General features: G+C 41.0%; 1 protein-coding gene across 3 annotated transcripts in view; it reads left to right on the forward strand.

Moving 5' to 3' along the window:
- Positions 1 to 2,952: 2,952 nt before the first annotated feature.
- RC3H1 (ring finger and CCCH-type domains 1) overlaps positions 2,953 to 25,157 on the forward strand; it is an 81,810-nt gene continuing 59,605 nt past the window's right edge. For all 3 annotated transcript variants that reach the window (XM_020970465.2, XM_020970466.2, XM_078156484.1), the window contains exon 1: positions 2,953 to 3,040. The gene's annotated coding sequence lies outside the window, so the exon portion shown is untranslated. The remainder of the gene's footprint in view (positions 3,041 to 25,157) is intronic.

The following is a 25,157-nucleotide window of genomic DNA, read 5'->3' on the forward strand; positions in this document are numbered from 1 at the left end:
GGTTTAAAATTTTTTATTATCAAGGTTGCTTCCAAGAGATGTTGGGTGAGAGACTTGCTTTCCCTAAACACGGAGAGTTGGCATGTTTGCCTAGCAACAGCGCCTGAAGCCCTCTGTTATGGAAGGTTCCCTTGGAGTGAGAAGAAGGGAGGAGGAGAAAAAAGCAGGACTAACAGATTAATCTGTTTTTCCTAGCAGGGGGCAGAGGCCCGGTTGCCTGAGGAGAAAAAGCAGGAGGAAATTAAGCGCATGCTAGTCTAACCTCCCGGTAGTAGCCGGGGACGGTTTTCAGTAGGACCAGGGTGGCTGGCAGTTTAATGGATTGAGAAAGAAGATAACAGCCCAATCCCTTCTACAGCCCGTTTAAAGCTCAGTTGTTCAAGAGAAAGGCACATCGACATGCCTTCTGGCCACCTCTTAGGAGTGTGTTGGAGGGCATCAAAAAGTCATCTTATTGAAGGATGGGATGTTTGCGTCTCAAGGATAGATAAACAGGCATTTGTTAACAGTATAGAATTTTCCTCTCTCTAAAGGTTGATACAGGCACCTTTAAGGAGGGACTTTGTACCCTTGGCTTTAGTGCTGGGGCATTGCAAGAAGTAGAGAAAAACAAATCACTTTCCTTTTGGCAAATACTTGAGGTAAAAAGGTTAGAATGCTAGGTAGGAAAGTTAAAGGCTTTGATAATGGGGGTGGGCGGCCGGGGCAGATCCCCCACAGAGGCCGCGGTTAGGAAACCATTTATGCTGGGACCCAGAATACACCATGTACCGGGAAGGACCAGACTTCAAGGAATTCTATTGCCTGCTTTAATTCTTGCCAAGAAGTTAAAACTCCGAGTATTTTTTTTTAAAAAGTCTTCCACTCAATCACACCAGCCTTATAAATCGAGTCATCCCAGATTTACACTTAACACAATAATCTCCACTTCCCCCACCCAGGGGCTCATCCGTTTTAATCCGCATCAGGGAAGCGAGCCACTTGGGGGAAGGGGCTTTCAGTATTGAGCTTTGATTTGGGTGCGCAGGGCAGCCCAGCTGACTCACCCGGCAGGCTTCCACTTCGGCTGGACAGTGGGAGCAGGGATTTTGGGAGTGTGCATGTGGGGGGCTGTCAGCGTGGGGAATGCCCCAGAATCATGGGGGGGGGAGCCGGTTGCAGAACTGGGGCGAGCTTTAAAAACATCAACACACGCGTCCCAATTTTCCACTTGACTCTGGATCCTCAGGTAAAGGGAGGTCGAGGTGAGATGGCTCCCTGGCCCGGGCTAGGTGAGGGCTGCCAGGATCCCATGTAACTCAATGCTTTTTTTCCCCTCCTCCCTCCCCTCCTCTGCCTTCTCTCTCCCCCTCCCTCCCTCCCCCTCCTTTCTCCTCTCTCCTTTTCTTTCCCTTCCTCCCTCTCCCCTCTTTCCTCTTCTACCCTCCCCTTCCCTCTATCCTCTCCTCCTCCCTATCCTTTCTCCTCTTTCCCCCTTCTCTCTCCCCCTTCCGTGTCTATTCCTCCTCCTTCCTCCTCTCAACTCCCTTGTCCTTTTTCCTCTCCTCTCTAGCCTTCTTTTTTCTCACTCCCTTTCTCCTCTCCCCCATCCTTCTTTCTTTCCTCTCCCCCTACTCCTCTCTCCCCCTCCTCTCTTTCCCTTCCCTCTCTTCTTCCTCTATCCTCCTCTCCTCTGGTTCCCCTCTCCTCCATCCCTCCTTCCTCTTTCCCATTCTCTCCACCCTCCTCCTTCCTCTCTCCCCCTCCTCCTTCCTGCTTCTCTTCTCCCCTCACCCTCCCTATTATTCCTTTCTCTTCCTACACCCTCCTCTCCTCTCTTCCGTCTCTTCTTCTTCCCTCTCTCCCTGTTTCATCTCCTCCTCCCTTCTAATCCTCCTTCCTCCTTTCTTTCTCCTTCTTTCTCCCCCTCATTCCTCCCCTCTCCTCTTTCCCCTTCCTCTCCTCCCTTCCCTCCCCTTCTCATCTTCTCTTTCCCTCCATCCCTCTTCTTTCCTGTCTCCCCCTCTCCTCTCCATTCTTCCTTTTTCCTGTCGCCCCCTCCTCTCCCCTTCTTTCTTCCTTCTTCCCTCCTCCCCTTCCGAATTCCTCTTCTCTCCTCTTTCTCTCCCCCTCCTTCCTTCCTTCTCCCCTTCCTCCCTCCTCTTCTCATCTCCTCCTTGTCTCTTCTCCTCCACTCCATCCCTACTCCTTCTTCTCTCCCTCTCTCCCTCCCTCCTCCCCCTCCCCATTCCTTCTCTCCTCTTTCCCCCTTCTCTCCCCCTCCTCTCCTCCCTTCTCTCTTCTTTCTCCCTCCTCTATCCCCTTCTCATCTCCTCCTTCTGTCTTTCCCCTCCTCTCTATTCTCTCTCTCCTCCCTCCCCTTCTCCTTCCACTCCATCCCTCCCCTTTCCTGTCTCCCCCTCTCCATCCCTCCTCCTTCCTCCTCCTCATTCCATTTCTCTCCTCTTTTCCCCTCTTATCTTACCCTCCTCTCCTCCCCCCTGCCTACTCATCTCCTTCTCCTCTCTTTCCCCTCCCCTCCCTCCTCCCTCCTCCTTCTCCCCGGCCTCGGCTCTCCTCCCCCGCTCCTCCCTCCTCTCTCTCTCTCTCCCCACCCCTCCCCCCTCCCTCCTCTCTCCCCTCCTCTTCCCTCTGCCTCCTCCTCCCTCCCCTTCGGAAGGGGAGGAGCCGCGGCTGGGTCTCTGCCCAGAGCCGCCGCGGCGGGCAGGGGCAGCGGCAGCGGCTGCGTTTGCAGCCAGAGGAAGAGGAGGAGGAGGAGGAAGAGGAAGGCGCCCAGGACCCCGAGCGGCGGGGAGGCGGCGGCGGCGGCGCAGGAAGAGCTGGTTAACAAGATGGCCCCTGCTGCCGGAGCGGCCTCGGCAGCAGCAGGTGGGAGCTGGGAGGCGGCGCTGGCGGCGGCGGGGGCCGTGGCCCGGCGGCCCGGGTCCGAGGCGGCGGCGGCGGCGGCGGCGGCAGCGGGGGCGGCGGCGGCGGGGACCGTGACGGCGGCGGCGGCCGCGGGGGCCCGGAGCTGAGAGGCGCTGCCGCTCGGACCGGCGCGGTGAGTGAGGAGGAGGCCGCCGCGGGTGAGGGGAACAATGGGGGCCGCGGCCGGCGAGCGCGGAGAGTCTCCGCTCCCGGCTTGGGCCTCCGCTGCTAGGCCTCAGGCCTCCGCCGGCCTCCAGTGCTCCGCCGCCCGAAGGGGTTGGGCAGGCCGGGGAGGCCGGGTCCGGGCTCCGCCCTGGCTGCGGGGCGGGTGTCTGCGGGCCCGCCCGGGATGGGCTCCGGGGACCCCGCGGCGGTGGTGGTTGGAAGCCCGGGACTCGAGGGCTCCTTGATCGGGTGATTGATTGATTGATTGGGGCTGGGGGCTGCTCGGACCTGCTGGAAATGCCCCGCCCCCCCATAACCCCGCAGCCGCGGCGAGGAGCCCCCGCTGGGTTTGCCTGCGTCTGCCCCCTCCCCTGGGGGTCCCCTGAAAGACCCTCCCCTCCCCCTGCTCCTCAGTGGCTCCCCTCTTGAGCTTGGAGGGGGACGGCGTTTTATTTAGCCCCATCCCCGCGTGGTGGGGAAGGGGAGAGACGGGGACTGGGGCTTCCCTGCCTTAGCTCCCCACCATCCAGTGGGCTCTGGGTAAGTGAAGAGCAGGGAGTTGGGGAGTGGGCCCCTCCTGGAGCATCCCTACGTTGTTTACGCCCTAAAATGACAGAGGACTGGAGGCAGCACGGTCACGTGGGCAAAACAAAAAAGGACCGGACCCCAGTTAAATACGATTTTTCTTCTTTTGGACGGATAATCCCATGTGGCATAAGAAATGCCATTAAATCTGTCAAAGGAAAAAAAAACCAACCCTCTAATGAGTCTATTTCTCCAAGATACATGCGGTCAGATCCAGGAATACAACTCCTGTCCTCCTGGCTCCTAATATTGTGTTGTGATTTTGCTTTTCAGTACTTGGCCTAGAATCATTCAGTGCCATCCTTTCTCTTACAGAGTTGGTTTGAAATTTGGATGTTTGATTTGAGTGCATTTTTTTTTCTGAAACAATAAGGTGGTTTTTTTTTGAGTAAGAATTTTGCAAACAGAAATGGCAACGTGACAGTTTTTGCTCTGTCCTGTAGTGCCATCTTTCTAATCTTTCCATCTTATAGCTGCCATTTCCACCATATTTAATTTTTTTAGGGGCTCAGCCATTTTAATCCATTTATGGAGATAAAGAAAAGGATCCCTGTGATATTTTGTGCTTGGTTTGCAAGTGTAGGCACTAATGTTAAAGAAGCTTGAATACATCAAAGGAAGACATTGCTCTACTATTCCTCTGCCCTAGAGAGATGTTTATTTCTGTCCTAAAAGCAAGATTTATATTCTAACACCTCTCACGTATTGTATTCTAACATTATAACGAGGATTGGACTCAGGCCTTTTGTCATTGAAAATTGATGTCTAAAGAGTGTTTTTCACTTTTTAAAGTTAAAGCAGCATTCTGTTTCCCAGCATGTGTAGCCATAATCACCATTTACAAGAATTGACAGTGAAGAATTCTTACAACTTTAGGGAATAGCAATTCAGTATTAGCTTTGAAACTGAGCTTCCTTACTATGGTTTTGGGGGATTTAAAATATAGCTCGTTGCTTTTTTGTTTGTTTTGTTCTGGCCTAAATATTTCATTCTGCGCCTCTAAATGTAAGGTGAGTATTTTACTCTTTCATTGCACGCTTGTAGTTCCTGCTGTCGTAAATATGGTTTTGCAAAGGAAATCCATGCCTCTTTCTTTCAAGTGAGTATTTTCTATCTTCATTTCTAAATATTGTTGTTCAGGCTAACTGAGAAAGGTTTGAAGAAAGAGATAAATTCCCCTCAAATCTTTCACAAAATGTATTTCACCTCAATTGAGGTCCTATCTTAGTACTGGATATTGCTATCCACATCTTACTGTCATTTATTTATTTGTTTATTTTTTGGGTGAAACTGGTGATTTAATTAGTGTGCAAACTCTGTCCACCAATGAGGATTACAGCTCCTCTGTAACTTTTCAAGTCTTAGTGACTTAGGACAATGAGAAGTTATGGCTTACCCTCCTCCTCACCACTAGTCTGTGTCAGATAGAACTTGAATCCAAGTATCCTTGCATCCAAAGACAGTTCTTTATCCACTACCCCACTCTGGCTCTCTGTAGGCAGCACATTCCAGTTTAGAAATATACAAAGTTGGGGTCCTTTGGCAATAAAATCTAATTGTGTTGGACTGGGGATAATTTACCAGTTGTGGTAGGAGTTTTGTTTAATAAGCGAAGTAATTATGACTTAAAGTTTGATACTACTGTCATATTGAGTGTATGTATAATACAAAATCATGATTTTAATCAGTTTGGATCCATTAATTGCCATACAGATACATCCATCTCAATGCTATCTATCCTCCAATATTCTACAAGTCTGTGTTATTTGGGGGATGATGATTAAATGTATTTGTCTATATTTCAGTTCAGATTTTACCCCTTCAAAGCATTATATCCTAAAGTATTTAGACCATGGCTGGAAGGGACCTTAGGGCCCTGTAGTCCAATCTTCTCATTTTAAAGAGGGGGCAAAACTAAGGTCCAGAAAGGTTACATGATTTTCCCAAGGCTGTGCAGCTTATTAACCTGTAATGCAGATGTTGTGATTGATAGTCAAGCATCATAAAGGGATTCTTCTTACTACATTTTGTCATGAACTCTTTTCCTTTTTTTCCTTCCACAGTTTTGTGGTCTGCATCTGGTTCTTTAACTTGGGGCTAATTTTGTGCACACAAAATTAAGAAAATACAACATTGAGAGATGTGACCTCAATAAGCAACTGTGATATCAATGCTTGTTTGTATTATCACTTAGGATTTTTCCCAACTGGTATTTTCTAGTCACTTAGTAAATTTTCTCCATAGCTTGAATCAAGTTTTCTTTTTTCATGCTAATATTTCAGGTAACATACATTTATAGATGAAAAGATAGGAGTAGGTTATCTGTACACAAGGTTACCCATAGACATGTGTTCCTTATTGAAAATGCGTTTCGTATGATTTGATATATTAAGTCAGATTTGCCAGTAGTTAACTTGGCTGTTCCCAGTGCCTATTTTATTGCTTTGTAAAGCAGTTAGTGCACTATGAAGTACTTTTGACAGATTTGATAGTTACTTTATTAATGATATATGTGTGTGTATATATAATGTACATATGTGTACATATACATGTACTCACAAACATTTTTAAGCTTTTTAGGAAGTGGGAATTTTGTAGTGAAATTCATATTATACATATTTGTGTGATTTACTATAAAATTTTCATAGTAGTCATTTGTTATACAAGCACTTGTATGCCACAGGAGTATTTTACTGTGCCGCAGGATTTTTAAAAGGCAATATAAAAACAAAACCTTTTTATAATATTCAAGGTTGGTTTTTTGGACCTGCTAAAATACAGAAATGTGTAGCTCCCAAAATATGCTTTTTCTTTAAGCTAATGGATTGTTTTGGAGTGCTTGTCTTGTTTTTTATGAGATCCGTGAGGTTTAGCCATTGTTTAACAATTATGCCTGTTTCAGTGTCCCCTGCAAGTAAATGATGGCGACTGACAAAATGATACTTTGACAAATGATAAGCCTCAGGACAGGGTGCCATTTAACTAACCTGGTGCTCTGTTTTGGTTAGCAAAGCGCTTTGCTTACAATAAATAATTGTGAGGTAGATTCTACAAGTGTTGTTATCCCTATTTTACAGATGAAGAAACTAAGGATGACTTGCCCACGAGCCATAGTTTAGTATGAGGTAGGATTTGAACCCACATTTGCAGACTTCAGCTCTAGGACTACATCATACTATATCATACTACTTCTCGTCAGTGAATTGGACTTGACTCTCTAGGTTAGCCCATACTGAATCAATTTGGAATCTCTCAGAGTAAGTCACTGCTTGGGTTTAGAACCCTTTATAATCTTTTCTCTTGGCTCTGCAACTGTGCAGGAATTGACTCAGCAGCAAGGATTTTCTTCATTGTAGTATTTCTAAGGATCATCGCTTGTTAAAATAAACTTGATTTAAAGTATGTTTAATTTCTCATCTCCAATTTTAGCATTTAGCCGTGGATATTATAATATATTCAAACCTTGGATTTAGGGTTTAAGTGTTCTAAGTGTCCCTAGTCAGTTTAGGTTTGATGTTAATTGACAGACAGAAGTATCTTTTCATCCATTCTTTTTTTTTTTTTAAGACCTGGTCAAAAAAATTGATAAATGATAGCCAGTAGACCCAAGTAATGATTGGATCCTGTTTGCATTGTTTGAATTAGGAAGGTCACATTTTTGTCATGTTGAAATAATCGTTTTGTCTCATTAATTTTTAAAGGATTACTTATTAAAATATAAAATAACTAAACATAGTAACATTCCTTTGATGTTTGTTAGCATCTTAGCAATGTATCAGTCTTATCATTTCTGCCTGAGAGCGTATCATCCGCATAAATACAATAATAATTTGAACTTCTGTGGTTTCTTTCAAAGTGCTAAACAAATAGCATTTCACTGGTAGTGGAATGAGTGTCTTTGAGACAAGAACTTGTGAAGGAGCCATTTTAAAATCTCTAGGTGCCATCATTATGAAATTAGAGTAGAGATTGAAAGACTATAATTAAGACTGAAGAAAAAATGCTGCTTTATAGGATATAATTATATCAAGCATCTCAAAGGCCACTTCAAAATTCTCTAGGCTCTTCTCTGCCAGTGTGTTTAGTACATAGACAGTACTGTAGTTTTAATTCTTTTTGGATACATTTTTTTTTCAATTATCTTACAGAAACAAGTTGGAACCTCCAGATTTTTAAATTACATTTTAGCTCTCTTTGAAGGATCATTTCAGATTTGATAACTTGAACAAATCTGTTGTTCCCTTTGCCATTTTTTAAGGAAGCAGTGTTTAGTGTTAGATTTCCTTACCTATTGAGTGTTACAAAATACACTAGTACTGCACCTAATGAATAAGCAGTGAGTGAATCTTAATTTGAAACTTGTTCACTACCCACAGGACCTAGGAGGACAAGTTGTTTAATTTCAGGGCCTCACGTCTCAACTGTAAAGGACTTGGACATGATTTCTAAGCTATTAATATCAATAACAACTAGCATTTACATAGAAATTTAAAGTTCCCAAAACACTTTACAAATATTTTCTCATTTAATCCTCATAGCAACCTGTGTGATAGGTGCTATTATTATCCCCATTTTACAGTTGAGGCACAGAGTTTAAATGACTTGCCCAGAGTCACACAGTTTAGGAGTGTCTGAGGCAGTATTTGAATTCAGGCTTTCCTGACCAGGCCCAGCACTCTACCTAGCTGCCTCACATACTTTGTACGTCATGTAATGAAAAGCAGCGTGAACTTCAGTTAAAGACAGTTTTCCTGTTAGTAAAGGTATTTTTACAAGGTGCCGTGGCTCTCACAGCAGCTTAGTTTTCTACAAATGTGTCATAGATAGTTATTAATAATAGCTAGCATTTAAATAACAAGGTTTTCAAAGTACTTCACATACATCATTTGATTCTTTTTGTTTTTGAGGGAATCTGGGTTAAGTGACTTGCCCAGGTTTACACAGCTGTTAAGCGTTTGAGACCGGGTTTGAACTCACGTTGTCCTGATTCCAGTGATGGTGCTCGGTCCACTGCACCACCTAGCTGCCTCATCTCATTTGATTCTTGTAACAACTTTGTGAGAGAAGTTAAGTAACTTTTCTTCCAGGAAGTAGTGAGCACAAATGTCTGATGCAGGATTTGAACTCAGGTCTTACTAACTCCTGAGTCCAGTGTATTATTGACTCTACCACCAAAGAAATATAAATAGTCAGATTTTTTAAAAACCAGTGTATTTATGCCATAAGCCTTCTTGGTCAGCAGAGCCCTGTTTAAAGATTGATTTTTTTTAACTGAAATTTTATTTAAATTTTTTTTACTTCAACAGTCATTTTTTTATTGAATTCCAGATTTTCTTTCTAGCCCCTCCCCCACCTATTGAGAAGGAAAGCAATATGATACTCATTATACTTGTGAAGTTATGCAAAATATATTGCCAAAAAAGAGCAAGAAAGATAAAGTGAAAAAAAATATGCTTCACTCTGTAGAGTTCATCAATTCTCTCTCTGGAGGTAGAGAGCGTTTTTCATCATGAAAGGACTGATGATCATCAAATTGAACCTAAGTCTTACTGCTATACTCCAACTCACAGAAAGAAAAAATGGTAAAATTCAATTAAATATTTACAGGTGCCTCCTTTGTACACCTAAGACAGTGGTGGATACTGAGAATACAAAGTTGAAAATGGCATAACTCCTTGCCTCAAGGACAGTCTGGTATAGAATCAGAGATAGGTAGCTATCTATATAGTTAGCACCTATATGGTATTTTAAGGCTTGCAAAATACTTTACAGATATATTCATTACAGCCCTGGGAGGTAGGTGCTCTTATTCTTATTTTACAGATGAAGAAACTGAGGCAGCTAGAATATAAAGTGACTCACTCAGAAGTGCCTGAGGCTGCATTTGAGCTCCGGATTTCGAAGTCCAGTGCTCTTCACTGGGTCACTTAGCTATAATTTCAATACAAGTTTGATGGTTATTAGGTACATAGTTAAAGTCAGCTAGGGTGGCCTGAGAAATTGAGGGAAAGAGTGATCATTTCTTCTTGTTGATTAGGAAAGGCTTTGCCGAGGAGTTGATTCCTGGGCTACCTGGGGGGATGCCAATAATCCAAGCATAGTATAGCCTATTTCAAGTGTGAGGGACTGCTTCTGATACTGGGGGAAAAAAGGGGGGAGGGCGCGCAGGATAAGATTGCCTGGAGCATGAATGGCAATAATGTGAAATAAGACTGGAAAGCTAGATTGGGGCCAAAGGTATTAAACATCCTATGGAAAGAGTTTGTATTTTATCCTTTAGAATGAAGTCACAGAAGAAAAAAAGAATTGAGTCACAGAATGCTTTGGAGTATGGGAATGATGGGATTAGACCTTTGTTTTAGGTAGTTTGTTTAGGTAGCATAAAGCATGGATTCTGGTTGGAGGTGGGGAGCACTTAGGCCTTTATCAGATAAAGAGGTCCTGAACCAGAGTTGTGGTAGTGGGAGAATAAGCATGGGACTGGTGGAAGAATAGAAGGACTTGCTCACAGTTGCTGGGCAGAACAGTGGCAGCCCTACTCCACTTCAACATATCTCTGTCCACATTGTGGAATTTCCAGTAGGTAAACTTCTAGTCTTTATTGAATAGGAGAGTGAACAAGGGTCAGACCTGTGCCTTCAGAAGATCACATTGATGATTGAGTGGAATAGTGTGCATGATATATCACTTTCCAAATAGCTAAAGTTCTATAAATGTCAGCTCTTGTTAATATTAGGTAAGTTAGACTACAAACTCTTCACCTTGACATTCTGTTGTGGTTTACAGTTTGCTTCTAAGCTACTTCTCATCTTGATTTCACATACTTCTTGTTCTAGCTGTACTAGACTACTTGTCTCACCTTTCATCTTCATATATTCTTGTAGGTGGCTTCTGTGGTAGGAATACACTCTTCGTTTCTTTTGCCTGGGCTTTAAGACTTAGTTTAGGTACCGTTTCTTCCCTGAAGCTTCTCCTGATTCCCATCCTGAAAGTTATTTGCTCTTTTCCCCAATATTCTTAGTGTATTTTTGATTGAATGTCTTTTTGCTCCTATCAATCCTGACCTGATACGTAAGCTTGCTGAGGGCTAGAACTGTTTGCCTTTTTTGTTTTTTTGTATTACCAGTATTACCATTTCTATTATAGTGTCTCATACATGGTTGGTGCTTGGTAAATGTTTGAATTGAATTGGCGTTAGATTTGTATTTCCTTATTGAGGACACCCAAGAATAGTCATTTGTTTTTGTCTAGTTCTGTGATTTCATTGGTGTAGGAAACTCCCAATAAGGAAAACATTTCTATAGCAGATTATGCAATTTACAGTTTGAGAGTTTCCTAGGGGCATTGAACCCCTGATTAACCTGTCCATAGTTACTCAGCCTGTATGTGTCAGAGCTAGGACTTGAATCTATGGTCCCCTGACTCAGAGGCCGTCCCAGGCTGCATTTGTAAGATTATATGAAAGAAAATTTAAAATTCTTAGTACTGATAAAAAGTTATCTTGTTTATTCATTTATTGTGTGTTTTTTAACTTGTTCTTTGACCCAGAACTTGGAGACCGTAGATGGGTTTTGGGATCCAGTACAGTGGTACAGGAATGGAGGAAGTCTATCTCTGTCTATAGATCTGTGATCTCATCAAGTTATTGAAGCATTGTAGTAATTAAAGGATGAGTCATTTGAATGGCTTCAGTTCAGGAAGCATTTATTAAGCATTCTCCGTGGATTCTGGGCACTAGGGAGAGGAGATTAAAATGAAAGCATCTGCTCTCAAGAAACTTCCATTTTAAAACCAGGAAGCAATGGTACATGAGCTAATTAGTAAAGTCAAAGTATATACAAAGGGATTTCTGGGATTTAGGAAGGAAAAGCAGTAATTGGTGAGGAGGGGGATTGGGAACACAGACACTGAGTTAAGCCTTGAAGGAGGGAGCTAGGGTTGCTGAGAGGTAGGTAGACAGAGGTGGAGGAGAGAAGGGGAGGGGAGGGGAGGGGGGAAACCGTGTGCAAGGTTATATGGGGAGAATAGTTTGGGTGAAGTGTATATATAGAATTAGGTACAGAAGAGTAAAACAAATCTGGAAAAATAGCTTGGCATCAGAATGTGAAAGACTTGTATTTTACCTTAGAGATAATAAGGAGCTGCTTGAGCTTTTTGAGCAGGGCAAAGACATATGCAGACCTGTAGGATCGGGTTTTCATTTATAGTTTACAATAACCTTTCAGTTATCTGGAATACAACCTTAAACCAGAAAATAAGGAGAAAAGGCCTTGGGGTTTTTTTTTGTTTGTTTGTTTTTTGGTGAGGCAATTGGGGTTAAGTGACTTGCCCAGAGTCACACAGATAGTGTTAGGTGTCTGGGGCTGGATTTGAACTCAGGTACTCCTGACTCCAGGGTCAGTGCTCTATCCACTGCACCACCTAGCTGCCCCTGAGAAAAGGCCTTTGAATAGAAAAAATAGACATCATTAAAATCCCTGAATTCAAGCTCATGTTAAAAATCATAGGAGAGCCCCACAGGTCTTTCCTCAGAACTTATTGCTCTGGTGCAGTGGATAGAGCACCAGCCCTGAATTCAGGAGGACCTGAGTTCAAATTCGACCTCAGACACATAACACTTACTAGCTGTGTGACCCTGGGCAAGTGACTTAACTCTATTGCCTAGCCAAAAAAAAAACCCGAACTTTTTACTCGCATCTCTGTCACAGTGCTTCAAGTTTTTAGTCTGGCGCCCTAGTCCGTAAGAGATTGGAAGCCAGAGCAGTTATATACAGTGATAGCTTGTATTGGTGTAATGAGCGCTTGATGGCTACAGAGCACTTTCACGCTTCGTCTGAGGCAGTGCCACTGAAGTTGGCAGCGTATATGTTTACACTTGCTTTACAATAGAAAGTGACTTCCAGGTCGTGATTTTCCCATAATCGGAGCTAGACTGTGGCAGAGCCAGATCTTGTTTATCCAAGTTGAGTGCTTTTGGAACATCATCATATGATGGCAGTGTTTGTAGATTGTAATTTTTGTTGTGGTTGTTGTGAGGATAAAATGAGGTGATATTTGTAAAGCGCTTAGCAAACCTTAAAGTGGTTTATAAATGCTACCTAATTAATGTGAAAAATTAATTCCCTGAAGTGGTCACCTGTATTTGAAGTTATAATCACATAAAATATGATCATTTATTCTAGCTCAATTGGACATATGTAGTACAAATTCAAATGCTGTGACCACTTCAGGAAATTCTTTTTAAGTTTTGAATTCCAAATTCTCTCTCTCCTTTCCCTCCCCCTTCCCTCAGATGGTAAGCAGTCTGATATAAATTATACATGTGCAGTCATGTAAAACATTTCCGTAGTAGTCATTTTGTACAAGAAGACTCAAACACAACAACAGCAACAACAAAAAGAATGAAAGTGAAAAATGGCATGCTTCAGTTTGTGTTCAGATAGTATCAGCTCTGTCTTTGGAAGCGCATAGCATGAATCTTTTGGTATTGTCTTGGATCTCTTGTATTGCTGATAATAACTGCTAAGTCATTCCCAGTTCATCATACAACATTGCTGTTACTATGTACAACATTCTCCTGGTTTTGCTCACTTCACTTTGCATAAGTTCATGTAAGTCTTTCCAGGTTTTTCTGAAATCATCCTGCTTGCCATTCTTTATATCAGTAATAGTCCATCACAATCTTATACCACAGCTTGTTCAGTTGTTCCTTAATTGATGGGCCTTCCATGGATTTCCAGTTCTTAGCCACCACAAAAAGTGCTAGCAGCAATATTTTAATAATGATCGACTATGAAAAACTTAGCCACTCTGGTCAATACCGTGAGCCAAGAAAATTCCAAAAGACTCAGGATGAAAAATGCTGTTCACTTCCAGAGAAAGAACCGAGGAACTCAGAAGGCAAGTTGTTATATAGTTTTCGCACTTTCTTTATTTTTCTTGCCTTTCTACACCACAAAAAGAGCTGCTGTAAATGTTAGCAGTTTTTATAGTAGCAAAGAATCAGTAAATGTTTATTAAGCAACTGCTTTGTGCCATGCACTGTGCTAAGTGCTGAATATGCAAAAAGAGGCAAAACAGTCCCTGCCCTCAAGGAACTTATAGTCTAATGGGGGAAAACAACATACAAAGATACATATAAAGCAAACTATATATAGGAGAAAAAGGAAGTTTTTATTTGACCTTTGTTTTTGGATAGGACCAGTGATATCAGAGTTGCACAAAATCATCAGTCTTATTCTCTTCCAGAGTCATCGAAGTCCAGGGGCAAGACAAAAGTCAGAACAGCTGGCAGTGGCCTGGGATGGGGCAGATGACCTTGGTGTCTTCGATGTCTGACCAAGCTCTAAGCACCCTTCTGTGTGTTTATTCAAGCTGTCCTTCAGAGCTGGAATCCATTCTCTTCTTCTCCTTCTCCTTCTCCTTCTTCTTCTTCTTCTTCTTCTTCTTCTTCTTCTTCTTCTTGTTCTTCTTCTTCTTCTTCTTCTTCTCCTTCTCCTTCTCCTTCTCCTTCTCCTCTCCTTCTCCTTCTCCTTCTCCTTCTCCTTCTCCTCCTTCTCCTCCTTCTCCTTCTCCTTCTCCTTCTCCTTCTCCTTCTCCTTCTCCTTCTCCTTCTCCTTCTCCTTCTCCTTCTCCTTCTCCTTCTCCTTCTCCTTCTCCTTCTCCTTCTCCTCCTTCTCCTTCTCCTTCTCCTTCTCCTTCTCCTTCTCCTTCTCCTTCTCCTTCTCCTTCTCCTTCTCCTTCTCCTTCTCCTTCTCCTTCTCCTTCTCCTTCTCCTTCTCCTTCTTCTTTTTCTTCTTCTTTTCTTCCCGGAAGCCACCTCTTGCGTGTTGTTGTTCAGTCAACTCTTCATGACCCCATTTGGGGTTTTCTTGGCAGAGAAACTGGAGGTTTACTATTTCCTTCTCCAGCTTGTTTTACAAGTGAGGAACTGAGGCAGACAGGGTTAAGTCATTTGCTCATGGTCACATAGCTAGTGTCTGAGGTCACATTTGAATTCAGGTTTTCCTGACACCAGGCCTAACACTATGCATTGAACTACCTAGCTGCCCCCTCTCTCTGGCATAATTCCTCCCCAGTTGTTAGTGCACTCTCCTTCTTTAAATTGCTCTAGGTTTACTGTCTTACATGTTGTTTTCTCACTTTCCCCCCCCATCTCATCACACTACCAAAGGGCTTTTTCAGTTTGATCTTTCTCTTTCCAGTGCCTAGCATAGTCCTTTCAACATTGTAGTTATTTTATAGATTTTTATTGACTTGATTACAAAAAAAATTAAATACATGGGACATAATCTTCCCCAAAGTGTGAGTTGATATCCCATGCCAGTTTTCTTTTGTCTTTGTGCTTCATTGTTTACCAACTTATATTTGGGTTTTATTTGAGTTATAGTGTAAACTTTTGTCTTAACTTCCAAATAAATTAACCATATACATTAAACCTTGTAGTATAGTTGCTTTGTGTTAGTGTTTCCTGAATTTGAAACACAGAGGGTCCTTTTTTTTTTTCATTTTCAAGATATTTTTGGGTGCTTAGGCTTCTTTTTAAAAGTGGCAATATTATGGGTCCTGATTTGCGCTTACAGAAAGTAAACACGGCATGGTGGATCAAGAGCTGGGCATGGTGGATCAAGAGCTGACCCCAGAACCAAAAGAGACGTGATGAGGTTCGAGTCTGACCTCAGACATATACGGTGTTCTTGGACAAATTGCCCAGCCTCTTAGCCTTTTAGGCCAGAGATACCAGACAGGCCCCCATCAAGGGTCCCTAACACTTGTAGAGTGCAGCCTGAACTAGTTAACAAAATAAATAAAAATACAGATAATATTACATTTGAAAATTTAAGTCAACATGTGGCCTGCAGGAATCTTTATATATGGATTAGTGGATCCCATTTTGATTTTACTTTGATACCACTACTCTAAGCCACTCTCTCAAGACTAGAAGTTGTAGATAAGGTGCTGGACCAACATTGGTCAGAGGGATTTTCTTCACCTGGAATTTCACTATATCAGTAAAATCACAGGTCCAGAACTTATCCCTATTCTGAAGTATACATATGAATGTGATGAGGTCCTTGTAATGTTTACATATCTAACTATAAACTGCACAACTACACCAGGAATTTTATTTTCAGGGGAATTTCTTGTTAAACTTAAGGAAAGGAGTATTCTTCGGAAATTTGTGTATAAGTATATAGGTTTCTTTTAACACCTGGATTTGTAAGGTCGGAAGCCAGATTGAAGAGGATTTAGGAAGAGGAAGTGAAGGCACCAGGTAATAAATGACTTCAAGGAGTTTATCTTATAAAGGGAAAAGAGATAAAAGTGTGGTGGAAATAGAACACACACTGTACAGCGTGTGTGTTCATTATGTAGGACTAATCCTCTTTCTTTTCTGATAAAACCTTTCTTGAAAGATATCCCTTACGGTTCTCTTTGTACGTGGGTTATCATGGGAAATTTGTGCTTCAGCCTATTTGTGTCCATCATGCCCTTTGGGTCATCTGCAGCTTTGTGGCATTACCAGATTTATAATCATATAGTAGTATTGGTTAATTATTACTGATTAATGTTGGGTTTTGTGGCTTTGTGTCATAGAATTAGAGCTGAAGAGGACTTGGAAGTTCATCTAGCCTACTCCATTTTTATAAATGAACAAATAAAGGCCCAGGGAATTTAAGTCACTTAAAGTAATAAGTTAGTACCAGACCAAAGGCTCAGACTCAAGTTCTCTTACTTCAGAAATTTGGCTTTTCTACATATAGTAAAACATTTCTCATTCTGTAGCGTTTTGACATTAACAAAGCACTTTCCTCTTTGTGAGGTAGGTTGTGCAAGAGTTATGGTCTCTATTTTACAAAACAAGGCATTCACTTTGCTCTTCACAAGACTTGGTTCTGTTCTTTAGGAACAAAATTTCATGTTATTCAACATTTACATTTGAAGAGAATACCTGATATTGTTAAATTTTGCCTTGGAAGTTGGAGATAATTTTATTAACCTTAGGAAAACATCTACTGATAATCAGATTTACATTAAAAATAACAAACCTTTTATCCAGTGAGGTAACCCACATAGGTTTTACAGACATAGCTGCCCCAGTCCAGGGCTCTGTGCTCACAGCCTTACCCCTTAGGAGGTTCCTGGAAGGCTGAGTTACATTTGTGCTATTGGCTCACAAGGTTCCAAAAAGAGCAGAACACTTCCAGTGCCCTGAGCACTGTAGACAAGTGTGTATGCCACCATTTTTTCACTTATTACCCAGGCATTTGACACCCACTTTTCTTCCAGTTCTTTTCTAATAAAAAAAAAAAGGTATTACTATAAAACTTTTATATATGAGACCCTTTCCTCTGTCATCTCTTTGGGGTCAAAAAGTGCTGCGTGTGAGAGAGAGAAAGAGATATACATATATTATACACATACATTATGCCTAGAAATGGTTACTACAGAGTATATATAGTTTGGCTATTTTTTGGTTTTTAAGTTCAGAATTTAAAAATAAAATTTAAACACCAAAAATGTGTATTTTTATATACATAGCAGAACACAAAATAGGTTGTGTGTTGCTTTTAAAAAAAGTTAAAATTACCCATATTACTTTAAAAAACTGTTCTGCTTTTTGTATACAGCCTTCTATGCGTTTCAGAAAAGTTTTAGGCATCTTTGCTTCTCCACCTGTAAACTCCTGACTAAAAAGCCTAGTGAAAGAAAGGGGGGAAAAACCAGTGACCTTGTGACAAATAAACATAAGTTAAGCAGAAGTAATCCACATAGTGGCCATAACTAAATATATGTCTCTTTTGGCACTTTTGGTCCATCACCCCTCTATCCAGAGATGGGTTATTTACTATAGCTTTTTGTGAGTCCTCAGGAGATGTGGTTGGTTACTTCATTGATCAGAGGTCAAAGGGGTTTTTCTTTACAATGTTGTCCTTTTACAAATTGTTTCCCTAATTATGTTCACTTAATTCTGCATCAGTTAATATGCAGGATTCTCTGAAATAATTTATTTCATCTTTTCTTATGATATAGTAATATTACACTCTATTATGCTCATATGCCAAAAGAGCCATTCCCCAGTTGTCTAAGAGGTGGTCTAAAGCATTCTCTTAGATTCTTGTCATTTAAAAAAACCAAAACCTTTTATTCTACTTCAGGGTCAAGAGGGGTTTGTGTTTTGTGTTTTTGTTTTTATTTGTGACTTATCTCCCTCTCCTTACTTCTTATTCTCTGTTTTCTGTGAGTTGGATATATTCCTATACCAAACTGTGTGTATGTGTATTCTACCTTCCATTGTCTATTTCAGTTAAAAGTGAGTTTCTTCTGGTGTCCACTCTGCCCACCTCTTCCTCATGTTAGTATAGTTTATTCATGTACCCCAGTTATGAGAAATAGCAAGTTCTACCTCCTTCCTTTGTACATCATTGTGTTCCTTTGACCCTCCCTTCTTTTTTCTCTCTTCATACAGTCCCTGTCAGTTGCTGAAATAATTTTACCTTTGTCGGTTTCTTGAACTCTTGTGTTTATATTTCAGTATTTCTGCTTAGCGTTACTCTTATTTCTGCTTAGCGCTACTCTTTTCATCTGAAATGCATGAAAGTCTTCTATGAAAGGTCGATTTTATGTCCTTCCTTATAAGATTATACTTAGCTTTGCAGGGCGAGGTATTCTTGGTTGTAATCCTGTCTCTTTTGCCTTTCAGCATATTGTATTCCAAGATCTCTTGTTTTTAGTAGAAGTTTCCAGTTCTTCTAAGGCTGTAACTGGTACTTGAGCTCCATTCTGGAGGCTTGCAGTATTTTATTTAATGGAGGAGCTCCGAATTTTGACTTTTTGACATCCCAGGAGTTTTCCTTTTGTGGTTCTTTTCAGGAGATGATGGTTTCCTTCTATATTTGTCTTCTGATATATAGGAGTGTTTTAATTTATGATTTCTTGAAATGTAGTATCCAGGCTCTTATTGTTGTTTCCATTATTTTCAAAGAGTCACATGAATTTTAAACTGTCTTTGACCTATTTTCCAAGTTAGTTTTTTTAATTTTATATCTTACATTTTTATCTTTTGAAAAATTTTGTTTTATTCTAATATTTTCTGCTGTCTTGTGGGACTGTTTATTTCTGTTTGGTCTATTCAAGTGTTCAAGCAATCCATTTCTTGAATTAGGTTTACCACTTTCTTTTTCTTTTTAACTTTTTTTACTTTTACATTTATTTTATTCAGTTTTAATTAATTTTTTGTTTTCAGCACTAACTTGTATAAAATTTTGAGTTCTAAATTTTCCCCCCTCCCCAAGACAGCATAAAATCTGATATAAGCTATAAATGTATGATCATATTAAACATTTCCACATTAGTCATGTTGTGAAAGAATAATCAGAACAAAAGGGAAAAACCATGAAAAAGAAAAAACAAAAGAAAGAGAAAATAGTATGCTTCCATCTGCATGTAGACTCTAGGATTCTTTCTCTGAATGTGGGTAGCATTTTCCATCCTGAGTCTTTTGGAATTGTCTTAGATCATTACATTGCTCAGAGGAGCTAAGTCTAAAAAAAGTCAGTCTTTGCCCATTGTTGCTGTTACTGTGTACAGTGTTCTGGTTCTGCTCACTTGCGTGAACTGCAAGTCTTTCTGGTTTTTCTGAAGTCTATCTGCTCACCATTTCTTATGGAACAATAATATTCCATTACATTCATATACCACAGCCATTCCCCAATTGATGACATCTCTTCAATTTCCAGTTCTTTGCCACCACAGAAAGAGCCACTATAAATATTTTTGTACATATGCCACTTTCTTTTTCAAGCTGCCACATTCTTTTAATTCTTTCCTAAAGATTTTGTTTCATTTTTATCTTTTGCTTCATTTCTTCTAGATATTTAGATAGTCCTTGTGGAAAATTGATTTTTTCCTTTGGGTCTCTATGTGCAGTTATTACAGAGTTACTTGCTTCTTCTGGGAATCTCCAGATTGGCAGTAATTTTGATACTAGTTTGATGTTTTCTTTGATTAACAAATCTCTCCAAATTTAGTTCATGAATTTGGGCTTTATGCTAGGCAAGACTCTTTTGGATATGGTCCCTGCTTGCTCTCGCTTTGGGTTACCTAGGTTCCTGTGCTGACTTACACTTCTGAGACAGAGCCTCTCAAACTCCATCTTTGAGATTCAGAGAGCAGATCTTCAGGACCCCTCTGCTGGCATCTCAGGACAGGGTACTAGGGGCCTGAGAGCTTCTGGGCAGCTGAGTTTTCTCAGTTTGAATACTGTCCCCCCTCACTGGTTGTTGCTGCTTTCTGGCACTTCCATAGGCTAGTTTCAGACAACTCTGGGTTTTTGAGGGAGGCTGAATTTGTGCTGGCTTTGCTTGTGGCTACTCTATCCATTGCCACCTAGCTGCCCCCCCATCTCTTGCATGATTCCTCCCAAATTGTTAATGCACTCTTCCTCTTTAAATTGCTCTGTGTTTACCATCTACATGCTGTTCTCTCACTTTTTTCCTCCATCTCCTCAAAGTACCAAAGGTCTGTTTCACTTTGATCTTAATGTTCCAGTGCCTAACATAGTCCCTTAAACATCTGTTCTCTTAAACTATACTGTATATAGGTATGTTACTGCCTCGTATCCCTAATTAATTAAAGCAAAAAATCCCCCCTAACAGCAGATAAGACAATTAAAACTTAGACTCCAAGTGACCTACTTCAAAATCCTAATTTTATCATGAAAAAAAAGTAATATATCTACTAATTACCTGTTTCCAAACCAATTTGCCACAAATAAGAGCAACCAATAAATCTTCAAAGAGTGCTCTCAGATATACGTGCAAGCAATTGTGATTTACTTTCTTGTTTTTATTAGCTATAGAGTATAACTTTTTAAGGGACAGCTGGATGGCACAGTGGATACTTAAGTAGGATCAGACTAAATTAAATTAGTATAAATCTTGAAGATTCCCAGGCTGGAGTTGGAAGGGATCTCAGAGGCAGGCAGGTGGTGAAGTGGATAGAGTGGAGTCAGGAAGACCTGAGTTCAAGTTCATTCTCAGATACTAGCTGTGACCCTGGGCAAGTCACTTAACCCTGTTTGCCTCAGTTTCCTCACCTGTAAAATGAACTGGAGAAGGAAATGACAGAATCTTTGCCAAGAACACCCAGGTAGGGGCATGGAGAGTTGGAAACAACTCAACAACAACAATAACTTTTAAATTTTCCACCGAAGCTCTCTTTCTGGAAATAGCCGTAGTCCAGGCAGTGTGTGTGCTCATAAAATAGGGTTGGCTCAAAGTTCTGCTCTGAGACAGCAGTTGTTTATTGGTGTCTGATAAGCCGTAGAACATCCAAGTGAATGGAGATACGGCTGCTTTAGTGATTTGCATTTATATATTTGGAGAATTGTTAGGTTAATAACCGGGAATTAGCTCTTCTGTCGTTGTGGGGTAAATGTAATTGACCTGATTACAGAAAGATGAAAAATTTAGTTACTAATGTAGTCTAAGGTCAGGTTGTTTGCAGTGAGGACCCTGTTATTGAACCAAAAAAGATTTGGAACAAGATGGAAGAAGAGAGAGAACTGAAAAAAAAAAACCAACAGATTTCAGAAGTGTCAGAGAGCCTGTAACACTGTCTCTGCTGTCACTTGTTGAGCAGAATGGTTGACCTGCGAGAGGCTGGACTGCTCTCTATTGCCACCTGCTGCTGGGAAGAATAAGGAGAAATAAAAAGAGGGCTCTCCTGATTGGCTGCGGAGAAGAATAAGGAATCAAGAAGCCAGAAGGGGAGGAGAGCCCCTCAGAGGGGCAGAGTTGCAGAGCCTTTTGCCAACTCTACGCTGAAAGCTGTTATTTTTCCCTAAAAGAACATACTGCTACTTCAAGTGAAGGCCTGAAGCTGAAAGAGATGGAGTTAAGTTCAGCTGAGCAGAGAATGGGAGGAGCCGCCCCCTCAGATGGAGGAGTCTGGCTGAGATGGTATGCCCAATGAGGGTCACATTAGCTGAGCGGTACAAGTATATATCTGACACTGAAGCTATGCTCAGTAAGGGCCAGTTGTTTTCTGCAACAGGAAGAGGGCACTGAAGGCTGTTATTCAAGAGTTAGAAGTTGCTCTGGCCACATGTTCCCTGTATGTGTATTTACTAACTTGGAACTTTAAGTGTATGCCCACTGTCCCCACTAACACTGTTCATAGGTGGGAGAGTGTAATTAAGAGTTATTAGTGGAATCTTATATAATTACTGTGCATTTGCTTTGCTTTTTCAGTAAAATAATTTGTTAGATTTAATTGAAAGTTAATGGTTGATTTATAAATGGGAAATATACCAGTGGGACCTCATGAGCTATAGTGCTGGTGGGAGTAGTCACCCACAAAGATACTAGGATTATGCCCAGGACTTTGAGATTTAGAATAGTAGCTCTTTGGCCGTCTTCTCTCCCACCACCTGCCAGAGAACTACCCAGACCCGACAAACTGGGTATAAATGAGGTAAGCAGTAGCTCCAAGCCCTGGAAGAGACACGGTACAGGGAGAGTGGGGAGCCAGTGCCCGTGCCCAAGTTACATACAGAAGATGTTCTTTTTTTTAAAACTGGACCTGTTATTTCATTGGTATAGAGAGCTCCCTCCTGGTGAGGAGGCCTGGGGAATAGCCAGAAGTGGAAGATGGAGTGGTCTGTGTGAGGAACAGAGGGAAGTCTAGTTGGGATAGCATTTGTATAATGAGCTGGAAACAGATGGCTGGGTTGTAAAGGGCCTCAAAGGCTTTTCTTTTTCCATTTAGGTGCCCTTTTATACCACTTCTATGCTACTTAAGTTACCACATTGGTGACTTAGCTGAATATGGGATTGAACCTATCATGGCAACATTAAATGATCCTTTTAGTGTTAAGGAGATGGACTTGCAGTGAGCAATTTGGGTAATTGACAGCACGGTGGCATTTCTCAACTGAAGTCTGACCTTGTCTTATCTTCCTGCTATTGGTTTCTGAGCCTTCCTCATTCTGTGTCTGGGACGTGGGCATCTTCAATTGCTTCATTTTTGTAAATTTCCTGAAACATGTTTAATGACTTGTGAGATAGGTCTTCTGTACAAAACATATTTGGTAGAAGAAATGCAGTGAGAAAGATAAAATTATGAAGGCATCGTTGCTTTCTCCCTCTAGGCAGAGGTTCTTAACCTTGTTTGTGTGTCATGGACCCCTTTTGCAGTCTGGTGAAGCCTATGAACCCCCTTTCAGAATCAAGTTTTTAAATGCTAAAAGAAAAATATATGTAAGACTACAAAGAAAACCAGTCGTTGAAGATCCAGTTATAAAATAAATATTTTTCTAAGTTCATGGACACTGGGGTCAGAAGCAAGATTGTAAAGAGGCAACAGAAATATAACTTAGTTTCCCAACACAGGTCTTTCGCAGAAATTTAGAAAACACACCAGATTGAGTCCTGATTGGGAAATCCAAGAAAAAAAATTAAAGTAAGTCATTTCTAGTCCAGGTTAGCTTGGGAGACAGAGGGGTCTGTGGATACTAGATAATGATATTTGGCTCCAAGGTGCAGGCACAGAATATTCCAGCATTCAGGAACTGGAGAGGCCTGAGAATAGGTCCTATATCCATATGAGAGGACTCTGACCTTGTGTATGATGCTGGAACAGGTGCTAACTTGAGGACCTTTCCACTCTCCAGTTTGAGATCATAGAGCCAGGTGAACTAAGGAGGGGGACCTGTGGTACCTAGGCTGTATACTGAGCTGGTAACAAGTTTGGAGGCAAACAGTGTGTGGGGGGCTCTGACCCCAGGAAAAGAGCAGGGTAGGTAGAGTGACAGTAGTAATTCTCAATTTCTTTCTAACACTAAACAGTATTGAGTGCTTAATTACTCTGCCATGTATTGTGCTAAATGGCTGAGGTGGGAGGGATTACCCAGTTGGGGACATGGTAGAAAAAAGCTTGTGGAGAGCCAGGTTCAGCTTAAAGAGGAATGAAGAGATTGATCAATGCATCTTCTTTAAAATGAAGTTCTGGGAGGAATGGCTGGCCAATTGGAGAAAGTTGAGCTAGATCATTCTTACGGCTCTTGTAGTTCTAAATCTGTAATTCTAGCAGCAGCCACCTCCTCGGGTCGCTTATCTCGGATGATATTTTACTCTTTTCACTTTCTTTTTTAAGTAATATGTTTATTCAGTTTTCAGTATGTCTCTTTAGTTACCCTTTGGGTGGCCTACAATTTAAGTACTCTGGAGATTGTGGTATAGTGTTATTCCTAGTGATATAGCATCAGCCGAAGAATTTTTTTTATTTTTTTGAAAAGCCTTCATTTCAGGAAGAAGTTTGAGGTAATGAAAACATTGAAGAGTTTCCCAAGTGTAATCCTACCAGTTCTCCTGTTCATTTTCCATTTGCTCTGTGTGTGTGTGTGTTAGACATGTTGTGTATTGATGTATATAAAATGTATGTGTATGAAGGAGGGCCTTTGGCACCTCAACAGATCTGACATTATTTGCCTGAAATAAATTTATTCACTTTGGTCTTTCAGTTCTGTCTTATTGAACAGATGGATTAATTGTGGGGGGGAAGTGATGAAGTTTTGTAACTGTGCCTTGTCACATAGTAGGTGCTCAATAAATGTTTGGACGAATGTATATTCTAAACCTGTCTCAAGCGAATTTATTTTTTTTGTATCCTTCCTATGCAAGGATTATGTATTGATTTTCTCATGCACTTTCTAGTACAAGGCTTTGCATATTTGTAAAAAGTTTGTAAATTCCTTCAAAATTAGGTAGGTAATTATATTAGGCAATTCCAAGAGTACTTCTGAATTCTCTCTATACTTCTTACCAATGTGTTTAAGTCTCTCTGGAAACAAATTGAGACCTAAAGGTTAAACTTTTAAATCTTAGCTCAGCCTCACCAAAGAAGCTTTGTTCAAATTTAGTAACTTGAACAAATGTATCTGTCTTCCATTTGGTAGCTCAGTAGTGTTGTGGGTAAAGTACAGAGAATCAGGAAGGCTTGTGTTCAAATGTCAGCTCAAACAGTGTTACCCTGGGCAGGTCACTCAGTTTCTCTGTGCTTCAGTTTCCTCATCCAAAAAATGAGATAATATTTATGAAGTAACTTGCAAGCCTTAAAGTACTATATAAATGCTGCTGTTATTATTATTAATACAAATCCCATCTCTTCAGCTTATTATAAGTTTGCTACCTTGAACAAGTGATAGAATCTGTCCTCAGTTTCCTTCTGTAAAATTATAGGGTTGGACCAGATGGACCTCTAAGGTTCTTTGCACTTCCAAATCAGTGGTAAAGATGACCATCATTGGTATGAAGTTCAGGATTACTTTTTATTTATGCCTTTTATATTTACATCTCATTCATTATGAGTCCATTCTTCTTCCCCCTACCCATTGTGCACTGAGCCTTCTAGCAGGAACAGAAGAAAAAAAGTGAAGTAGAGCCTTTTCAACTAACACACAGCACAAGTGGAATCGCCATCTAGATTTTTCAACTCTT

Source organism: Phascolarctos cinereus, unplaced genomic scaffold, assembly GCF_003287225.1.
Source record: "Phascolarctos cinereus isolate Bilbo 61053 unplaced genomic scaffold, phaCin_HiC Scaffold_5;HRSCAF=322, whole genome shotgun sequence".
NCBI lineage: Eukaryota > Metazoa > Chordata > Mammalia > Diprotodontia > Phascolarctidae > Phascolarctos > Phascolarctos cinereus.